The 10,908-nt window shown below is 41.7% G+C and overlaps 1 non-coding gene across 1 annotated transcript; it reads right to left on the bottom strand.

The window, feature by feature from the left end:
• Positions 1-4,130: 4,130 nt before the first annotated feature.
• LOC123457568 lies at positions 4,131-4,236 on the bottom strand. Its single transcript, XR_006635052.1, has one exon. It is a non-coding gene; the product is annotated as a U6 spliceosomal RNA (small nuclear RNA).
• Between the last annotated feature and the right edge of the window lie 6,672 nt (positions 4,237-10,908).

The following is a 10,908-nucleotide window of genomic DNA, read 5'->3' as shown; positions in this document are numbered from 1 at the left end:
TATGCACATCAGGTTCTAAAAAACATGGGAGAGAGATTAGCCAGTGGTATTCCCCAGTCTCTGAGGATGGATGAGGGACTAAGTGGTCTGTGGATGGAGGATCTGTGTGAGGAATGCAGGCCTTCTAGGTATAAGGAAGAAATCATTTTGGGAAGGAGGGTATGGGAGACTGAGGTAGGAAATGAGGGACCCAGGTTTAGAGGTCAGTGCCTAAAGAAGGTGATTTCCTCAGGTAGGATTTGACTCACTGTGAGAGCATATGAGTGTCGCAGTGGTTAGTCAATGGTCTGACAGCAGAGGATTCAGGAAAGCATTCTGAGAGACTATTTGGAGGGGCTCTGAGAATGAAGTCCTGTTATCAGGAAAGATGGATGTTTTAAGTAGGAAGGGTGAAGTCATGACCTCGGAAAAGAGTAAGGAGAATGGAATAGGGGGAAATTAAGAGGACCTGGGAAGAGAAAGGAGCCCCTCAGTCTGGAGCCAGCTTGATGTCTCTTGTGAACTGAAAATCAGTAATTCTAGCACCATTGGAAATGTTTGCTGTGAAGGTTACCTATGTACAGAGAATAATCCTTCTGAATACTTCAAATAATAATGTTACCCTAGTAATATTTTTGCTTAAGGCTTAAACTGACATGACATTCAGATGTGACCTTATTAATTTTCTAGATGTAAATTTAAATGTTTTAGACTTTTCTGTGAAACATGGCCCCGGCAGATCATGGGAGTATACTTTATGATCTAGAAATTGTGGGTTTGTGCCTGGCTTTCTATGCTAAGGAAGGAAGCTGTAACCAATAGAACCATGAAACGCTGTTCACTGGCTCCCCACTGTCTGCGTCATTTGGCTTCTAGGATCCTCTGTCCTCTCCCCTCCTGTAAGCCTCATATCTAATTTCCAGGCTACTGCAACCTGATGCCTGTGTAACTACACATATAGACAACCTTATATCTTTTCTTGGGTTTTATTATATCTCATATTAACCCAGAATTCCTGTTTGTGTCCTTGTGATTGAAATTTTAATAATGCTGTTCTGAAGGACCTCTTCCCAAACCCCTAGATCCTCTCCTGTGTTGAACAGCCAGTGTACAAGCCGGAGAGAATGTGTGCTGGGAACAATCAACCATGATGCCCCGCTTTTATCTTGACCCAGCACTACTGCATCTCTTGGTGCAGTTAGATATTTTGCAAAGCCAGACTGTGGATATAACCTCCCTCTTGAGCGAACAGCTTTGCTTTCCTTTTAAACTTATTATTAATATACTAATTAATGAATAATTTCCTGTGTATGTCTTTAGTCATATAGCTTTAAAACTTAAAGCCCACCAATAATGTAAAGAACTCAAAGTGATGTCAGACTGCCCACTAAAAGGCCTATACAAACTCACATCCATCAGAGTTTTGGATGGGGAATTTTGGAGTATTAGCTGTCCTCCAGCAATACCTAGTAAATCTGAGTTCTCTAGCCTCTCTAGGTAGCACTTCATTACTCTAACGATTTGAACCTAAGTTATTTTCAACATTGCTTACCTTAAACTCTACCTGCCACTGACCATGTGGGTGCCACTCACCATGCCGTGGCTTAACTGTCATTGGTCTCGGGGCATGTTCAGCCATCAGGCAGAGGTGTAGGAAGGCCTTAGGGTGACACTGTTGGAGCCTGTAGTGTTATGGATCCAGATTCATGGGTGCTTGTAATTCATGTCCATGGTTTTAGGACTGAGACTTAATGTCTGGCCATGGGACCTTTAGGAGATGGTGACTACAGCAGAAGTGTAGGGTGGCTTGGGAAGTTGTTTTAACAAGGTACCCTGTCAGAGCTGAATGGAAGGGACTTTGGTTAGCCTGGGTAGTCAAGCCTGCTCCCCAGGGAAGCTAATCCTTCCTCTGTTCCCTGAACCCTCTTGTATCCTCTGAGAGCCACAGCCTGGGCTCAAGGCCACAGCCCAGTCAGAAGCCTTGGTTATGCTTCTGCTTCATTAAGGGCCCTTTACCTCTACATCTACAATCTCTGAGGCTCTGAATCTCTTGTGACTTTCTTTTTAACTGCCTAATCTAGGCATGTGGGTGTGACTGTACTATGTACTGTCACTGGCTCATCTGTCTCTAGTGTCTCAGTTGTTTTCAGTGCCCACTACTTATGAAGACATTCCTTAAAGACCTGGGGCCACTTGGTCAGGGGCTGTAATCAGGATTCCCACTTCCTGGCTTGGTGACCTTGATTAGGCAATGGCCAAAGAGATTTTGTGGAACAAACCTACCTACAGAATTTTCACCATAACTAGGTGCCAATTATGCAGGAGAAGAATAATAACAAAACAGAAAGATATCAGCCCCAAGATAGTCACACAGCCACATAGGCTATAATTATTGTGACCCGGAAGTCATATGAATAATACCAAAATTACAAATGATCTATTTTTTTCAAGATTTTTTTTTTTTTTTTTTTTTTGGTTTTTATAAGGTCTCACTCCAGCTCAGGCCGACCTGGAATTCACTATGTAGTCTCAGGGTGGCCTCAAACTCTCAGCAATTCTCCTACCTCTGCGTCCCGAGTGCTGGGATTAAAGGCATGCACCACCTATTCATTATGTATTTTTATTAACAACTTCCATGATTGCAAACAATATTCTATGGTAATGCCCTCTCTTCCCCACTTTCCCCTTTCAAACTCCATTCTCCATCATCTCTCCTTCCCCTCTCAATCAGTGTCTCTTATTTTGATGTCATGATCGTTTCTTTCTATTATGCTTATCTTGTGTAGGTAGTGTTAGGCACTGTGAGGCTATGGATATCCAGGCTATTTTGTGTCTGGGGGAGCACTGTTGTAAGGAGTCCTACCCTTCCTTTGGCTCTTACATTCTTTCCGCCACCTCTTCCATAATGGACCCTGAGCCTTGGAAGGTGTGATAGAGATATTGCAGTACTGAGCACTCCTGTCACTTTTTCCCAGCACCATAATGCCTTCTGAGTCATTCCAAGTTCACTGGCAAGGTTCTCTACCAAAATCAAGAGTAGCATTAACATATGGGTATGAACATTAAGAGAAGTGCTTATTGGGCAGTTTCATGAGCATAGTATATACATTTAGCTAGACAGCAACAGACGTTATATCCCTAGGGCTCATGACTACCCCTGTTTTAGGTTTTCAGTATCAGGGATGTATTCCCTCCCATGGAGTGGGCCTCCAGTCCAATTAGAGGGCAGTTGGTTTCCACCATGATAGATGTGCCACTGTTGCACCCGTTGGCTCCTTTGGCCTGGATGACCAAATATAAGGCTTGCAGTGTCCACTGTTGAGAATCTTCACTGGTGATTTCTCTCTCTCTCATTGAACTGCATGCAGAATGACTTCTTCCAGCTTTCTGTCAGCTGGTCTACATTACAAGTGATCTGATCTATTTTGAAAAAAGACAAGCTCTTCAAAAGACTGCTTTTACACGTGTAAGTCTGAGTCTAGATCCCTATCTCTCACTCCGTATACATGAATCAAAGAACTGAACATTTAAAAAACCTTATATGTTAGTCAGACATGGTGGTGCATTCCTTTCATGCCAGCACTGAGGAGGTTGAATTCAGAGGATTGCTGTGAATTTGAGGCTAACTTGTCAGAACTGCTGGAGGAAAACATGAAGAAACCACATGAAGATACAGCCATGGGCATTGACTCTCTGAAGAAAGGTGAAAATGCTCTGGAAATAATTTTAAGATACAGGGGTGATACAGCTGTTCATGATGGCACATGCCTGTAATTCAACAGTCAAGGTTATCCTTAGCTACATAGTGACTTCAATACCAAACTAGGGTACATAAGATCATTTCTGTAACAAGACATGTAAAAGAGCTAAGAACCCTGGATGCATCAACAATTTACAGGATAGGAAAAAGATAATACTTGGTTGAAAAATGTTTCAAAGAAAAATATGGGATGTTGGACAGAGAGATGGCTCAGTGATTAAAGAAGTCAATTGCAAAGCCTGATGGTCAGGTTCAGTTCTCATTACTCATCCAAAGCCAGATGCACAAAGTGGCATATGAATCAGCATTTGTGTGCAGTAGCAAGAGGTCCTGGTGTATCAATTTCCTCACACTAATTCTCTGTATCTGCTTGAAAATAAATGAAAATATTAAAAGTATGGAATACATTACAAACTTTTTGTCATTTGTGGGAAGAAACCATTCTAATCTTTTCTGTATCGTTCCCATTTTAGCATTTGTACTGCTGAAGCAATCACTTCTTCTGCCTTACTTTACAGAGAAAAACCTGTGAAATTCTTATTAGGTTCTTACCTTACTCTTCCTGATATTCAGGTCTAAAATTTGGCGTTTCTTGGTTTTCCCTGTGGACAGGGTTGCTGCTGGGGTTGAATACTTGTCATTGAGTGACAGAGATCAGAGGATAAGGCTTTGGATTCTCAGGGACAGAGGAATGAGGCATGCTCCCTAAACCTTCCCAGGAAACATGGCCTCCCTGGTTCTCTGGGTGTTCCTGTGCCTATGGTTGGTTTTCCCTGTTTGCTTTTCTTTTTATAGGCAATTTCTCACTCTATAGGCAAGAATGTCCCAGAACCGATTATGTATCCCCAGGTTTGTCTAACACTTGTGGCAATCCTCTGCCTCCTGCCTTCCAAGTACTGAGATTTACACACGTGAGCCCCAACCTCCAGCTACCTGACACTTCCCCCCCTTGTGGTGGCTTGATGCAGATTTCCCCCGTAAACTTAGGTATGCTGAATGCTAGGTTGGGGAACTAATGCCTCTTGGAAGTAGTGCGTTGTTGGGGGCAGGCTTAGGGATTTTATAGCTGCTGTCCCCTTGCCACTGTTGGGCATGCTCTTCTCTTCCTGTTGTCCACCTAATGTTGGCAATCGTGGAGCTTCTCCTCAAGCCTATAAGCCAAAATAACCCTTTTTGCTTTCTCAAAAGCTGCCCTTGGTCAGGTGATTTCTGACAGCAATGAAAACCTGACTGCAACTGTAAAGGTGGTACCAAATGAGTGGGATTGCTGCTAGACACCTGATTGTGTCATTGGCCTTTTGAAGCTGATTTTCAAGAGGAATGTGGAAGGATTTGAAACATTGTCCTAAGAGACACCTTGCAGTACTGTAATTACAGTTTGATGGAATATCCTGGAAACTTGGTAGTAGGGTAGGGAGAGGTCTTGGAGGCAGGTAGCTGGAAGTGGGCTAGAATGGGGCTGACCCATAGGGGACACAGTGGGAGGATGGGACAGTTCCGGCCCACAGTGGAGCTGGTGATGTGGACCAGGTGGCATGGACCCAGTGATGTGGACCTGGAGCTGATGGCAGGGACTCAGTGGCACCCTGGTGATGTGGATCCAATGGTGTGAACCCAATGACAGGAGCCAACTAATGTGGATCCAGTGACCCAGCCCCTGTGGCACAGACCTAGTGACACAGATCCATCGGCAGTGTGGAGGTGGGAGATGTTAAAGGCGGTCTCTGTGGCAGGGAAATGGAGGAAAGCCACCAGAGGGAGGCAGGAATGAGAGCAGGTTTGTGAAGGGAAGTGTGAGAGGTGCCTGGCCTGGATCCCTGGAGTCTGCAGATAGCGCAGGAGCAAACCTCATCCATGGCATGGAAGCTGGGTTGGCTGCTTGAGGGCTTTGGGGGACCACTGCAGGGTGTGGGAATCAGTAGATGCCCTGCCGTTCGCCTCTGCACCCTCCCACCGCAGGCATGCTACGGCCTGCTGACGCCGAAACCCCACAGATCTTGCCTATTATGACTTGAGAATACATTCATAGTGGTTACTTGGGTGAGCTTTTCTATCACTTTGACTGTGGTTATGCTTGCTGGGTAATTTCTTTGAAATGTTTTCTCTCTCTCTCTCTCTCTCTCTCTCTCTCTCTCTCTCTCTGTGTGTGTGTGTGTGTGTGAGAGAGAGAGAGAGCGCACAGATGTGGAGATCAGAGGACTACCTCAGATGTGGTTCTTCACTTTCCATCTTGTTGGAGGCAGGATCTCCTTTTCTTCTCTGTGACTGCCGAGTGATCTGGCCTGTAAGCATTTGAGAGATTCCCTTGTGCATGCCTCACATTTTGTATAGCCACAGTGTGATTACAGACACTAGCTGCAGCATCTGGCTTTCTCCTTGGGTTCTAAGGATCCAACATCACTGACTCAGATGCCTCTTCTTTCACACATGGTCTTACCATGTAACCTCAACCTTGTCTTCCTGCCTCACCTTACTCAGTTCTTTTCTGTAGGTATGCACATTCACTCAAATTCTTGTAACTATTTTATATGAGTATTTTGAATATATATTCCTCTCTCTTTGTTTACCCCATAATTTCTTGTGGGTACTTGAGTTTTTTTGGTCATGCATAGCTGTATCTATGGGCTCCAGTTCTGAGCTGGGAGAGTAGATCTGTCACAGCTTTCCATGCATGTGTAAAGTCCTGGGTTCAATCCTCAGCAAGAAAGTAAAGAAAAATATATTGATACTGTTCCTTCACATTCATGTATTAATTTATATATGTTCCGTATTTTCCGAGATTTATCTCTAATTTTTGAGATTTTATTGTTCCATCAAGGGCATTAGTTTTAAACAATTGTGTGTGATGGGTTGAGTAGGCACACGCAGTATTTTTGCCACTCCAATGGAAATGGAAACCCAGATACTTGGGCCATTTTTTGTATCAGGTTGGAGATTTGTGCTTTGGCCAGTAGGCTTCAGTTTCACCACTGAGCCATCTCCATAGTCCCTTCATCATGAAGATCCTTTAGTATAACTGTCTTTCTCTACAAGCATGTGGTCTTTCACAGTGCAGTGACAGTACAGTTTGGTCCTTTAAACTTGTGTGTTATGGAGACATTAGCAGTTTTACCCACTATGGGTTTTTCAAAGCTCTTGTAATCCCTTTTCACCACGCATGGTCCCCATTCTAGCTTTGTGACCTATGCAGATACCACTCAATCCACACATGTACACAGGTACAAAGAATAAAAGCTAGGATCTACATATGGGCAGGCATATGCAATCTTAGTTCTTTGAGTCTGAGTTACATCACTTTATATGAAAAGTTCCAGATTTTTTTTTTTTTTCTGTCCTCTTCTTAACTGGCTTTGTAGAAGAAGTTTGGTACAATTCCCTCATTTTCTATTAATGGAAAAGCTTGCAAAGCATTGGTGTTAGTTATTTTGTGAAGGTCTGCTAAAATTCACCAGGGAATCTGACTGGGCCTGAGTTTTTTATTTTGAGGTCCTTTTATTTATAACTGTTTGTATCTCCATACTTGTAAGAGGTCTATTTAAGTGGTTTGTCTCATCCTGATTTAATTTCAGAGGTCATATAGATCAAAGAAATCATACATTTATTTCAGATTATCAAACTTAGTAGAGTATATATTCTTAAAGTATGTCCTTATAATTTTCTGGATTTCTATGGTATCTGTTATAATGGTGCTTTTTCATCTCTAATTCTATAAATTAGTGTCTCTTCTTTCTTTCTTTTGGTCAGATTTGCTAATCATTTGTCCTGTCAAAGAACCAACTCCTTTTTTCATTTATGCTTTGGCTTTTTTTTTTTTTTTGGTTACTATTTCATTAATTTCTGTCCTATTCTTCATTATTTCTTCCCATATACTGATTACTGGTTTACCTTGTTCTTCTTTTTCTAAGGCCTTAATGGAGAAACATTAAGTTGTTTACTTGTGACCTATGTAATTTCTTTTTTGTTGTTGTTGTTTTGTTTTGTTTTATCAAGATAGGTTCTCACTCTGGTCCAGGCTGTCCTGGAATTAACTATGTAGTCTCAAGGTGGCCTCATATTCACAGCGATCCTCCTACCTCTGTCTCCTGAGTGCTGGTATTAAAGGCATGCGCCACTATGCCCAGCTCTAATTTCTTAATATAGGCACTTAAAGGTATAAATTTCTATCCTAGGACTGCCTTCATTGTGTCCCAAAGGCTTTGCTATGTTGTATTCTCATTGTCATTTGATTTTATAATTTTAAAGAAAAAATTTTAATTGACCCATTCATCATTTAGTAATGTATTGTTTAGTTTCCATGATCTTGTGTATTCTCTACAGCTTTTCTTTTTTTTTTTTTTTTTTTTGGTTTTCCGAGGTAGGGTCTCACTCTGGCTCAGGCTGACCTGGAATTCACTATGTAGTCTCAGGGTGGCCTCGAACTCTCGGAGATCCTCCTACCTCTGCCTCCCGAGTGCTGGGATTAAAGGCATGCACCACCACGCCCGGCTTCTACAGCTTTTCTTGATGTTGATTTATAATTTAATTTAGCGACAGAAACTGAGTTTAGTGGAAGTAGGTATGAAAAAGCCAAAGGTGTGTGAGGGGGGTACAGTTAGGGAGCCAGTCTCCCTGAGGGTAAAATGGCAGGAAGTTTGCACTTGCTAGAAATCAAAGTGATCTGACTTCTTATCACTTGCCTTGTTCCCTAGACCTGTTTTTCCACAAACAACCTAGATCCCACCAAATAAGCCTGGTATAGAGGCTTGAACTGGAAGTGCTAATTGCACCTTCCATATCAGGATAAATTATGTTAAATCTGATGGATGGTCAGATTTGCCATTCTTAAATAAGCTATATTTGGGGCTTGTCATTTGTTGTTTCCTAATTTGTAGTGGCTTTGTTTCCTCTCCTGTTGTTCATAAGGGAAGGATCTCGCTAGGTCATGAGCTGACTTGGCACCCTCAACAGACCAGAAATCTTAACCTCTTAGTTGACAGAATTAAGGGTGTGGGGCAACACAAACCCTAAGGGATTGAGACTTTGTTGGAGGATATTGTTGTCATAATACCTACTCTTGCATAAATACTCTGTGCTATTTTTCATGCATACATTGTTTTAAATTTTAGAATCTGCCTGTATTTTGCTCCACTCACCCTACTTTAATACACTCATAGCAGGTAATCTCAACATCTAGGGTCACTTTTGTAGACACTCTGAGAGTCTTAGGAGCCACACGTAGCACCTTAGGCTCCTAGATAGACAGACAGATCACATCAGATTGGTTGACACATCTAATAATACTGCAGCTAACTAGAAAATCCAAGCATTGAGTTAATTGAAGATGCAAAAGTATGTACATTATAACACAAGAAACAACAAAAATCAAGACAATATAAATCCACCAAAAAGTATGACCTCCACTGAGAATGAGTTAGAGGAAACACCTGAGCAAGATTTCAAAAGAATGAGTCAAATATGCTCAGAGAAGTCAAAGGGGAAATAAAAGGAATGAAATAGGAAATCAAAGAAGACACAGGAAAACAATTTAATGAAATAAAGAGATCAGGTAAAATACATAAATAAGGAAATAGAAATAATAAAGAAAAACCAGTCAGAATTACTAGCAATGAAGAACACTGCTAATGAAATAAAAAATGCTGTAGAAAATCTCACCAGTAAAAGGGATGAAGGAAAGGACAGAATATCTAAACTAGAAGACCAGGTGGCAGATCTAATACAGTCCAAAAAAGAGAAATACAAACTAATAGGAAAGTATGAGTGGGAATTTCAAGATATTCAGGACACTATGAAAAGGTCAAACGTAAGAATTCAGGACATAGTAGAAGGAGAAGAATTTCACTCCAAAGGCCTAGTAGGCACTTTCAACAAAATCATAGAAGAAAACTTCCCCCAAATTGGGAAATAGGTGTCAATGCAGATACAGGAATTCCTTAGAACACCAACCAGACAAAACCTGGAAAGAACCTCTCCTCACCATTCTAAACATTTTTTTAAAAATTTATTTATTTATTTATTTGAGAGCATCAGACACAGAGAGAAAGACAGATAGAGGGAGAGAGAGAGAATGGGCGCGCAAGGCTTCCAGCCTCTGCAAAGGAACTCCAGACACGTGCGCCCCCTTGTGCATCTGGCTAACGTGGGACCTGGGGAACCAGCCTTGAACCAGGGTCCTTAGGCTTCACAGGCAAGCGCTTAACCGCTAAGCCATCTCTCCAGCCCTTTCCTCGCCATTTTATAATCAAACTATCAAACATACAAACCAAATTAAAAATACTGAAAGCAGTTAGAGAGAAAAATCATGTTACCTACAAAGGCAAGGCCATTAGGATCATAGCAGATTATTCAACACAAGCTTTAAAAGCCAAAAGGGCTTGGAGTGATATACTCCAAGTTCTGAAAGATAACAACAATCAACCAAGGTTCCTTTACAAAGCTATCCAATCAATTAGATGGAGAAATAAGGACATTTCACAAAATAGCAGACTAAAGGAATATGTGAAGACAGAACTAGTTCTACAGAAAATACTTGGAAGAATCCTCCATGTTGAAGAGAAAGAAAAGCACACATATAAGGGACATGGAAAAATGAAACAATATTCAAATACTAGTTAACACAAGAGAGCAAAGGTAAAATTGAAAGAACTACAAAAAATGTCTTTAAATAATATCTCTTAATATCAATGGCCTCAATGCCCCAACCAAAAGACATAGGTTTGCAGACTGGGTTATAAAAAGCAGGATCCTTCAATTTCTTTTTTATTAATTAGTTTGTACTCAGCAAACACCGTCAATTTGGTACCATTGCTGGCTCATCCATGACCTACCCCCTCCCCCTGGCCCCTCCTTGTTGAGTTATATGGGTCATGCATTCTGGAGTTAGCCCACACTTATGGGTAGGATAAATGTCTCTGCATATCAGGACCCAACATGTGGCTCTGACATTCTTTCTGGCCTCTCTTCTGCAAAATTTCCCTGAGCCATGTTGGGTTCATTTTTGGTCTGCTTCAGTGATGAGGTGTTGGAGGCCTCTGGGTCTCTGGATATCTGATTTTGTAGGAGTTGATTTTCCTTTGTGTTGATCTCCTTCACCCTTGTGCTGGTACCCGGCTTACCAAGAAAACAGCACCCTTGCTTGTTTCGCCAATTGTTCTTAGTTTCAGCCGAGGCCC

The sequence above is a fragment of the Jaculus jaculus genome, unplaced genomic scaffold (genome assembly GCF_020740685.1).
Source record: "Jaculus jaculus isolate mJacJac1 unplaced genomic scaffold, mJacJac1.mat.Y.cur u25, whole genome shotgun sequence".
Classification (NCBI taxonomy): domain Eukaryota; kingdom Metazoa; phylum Chordata; class Mammalia; order Rodentia; family Dipodidae; genus Jaculus; species Jaculus jaculus.
This window is presented reverse-complemented; position numbering and strand designations above follow the sequence as displayed.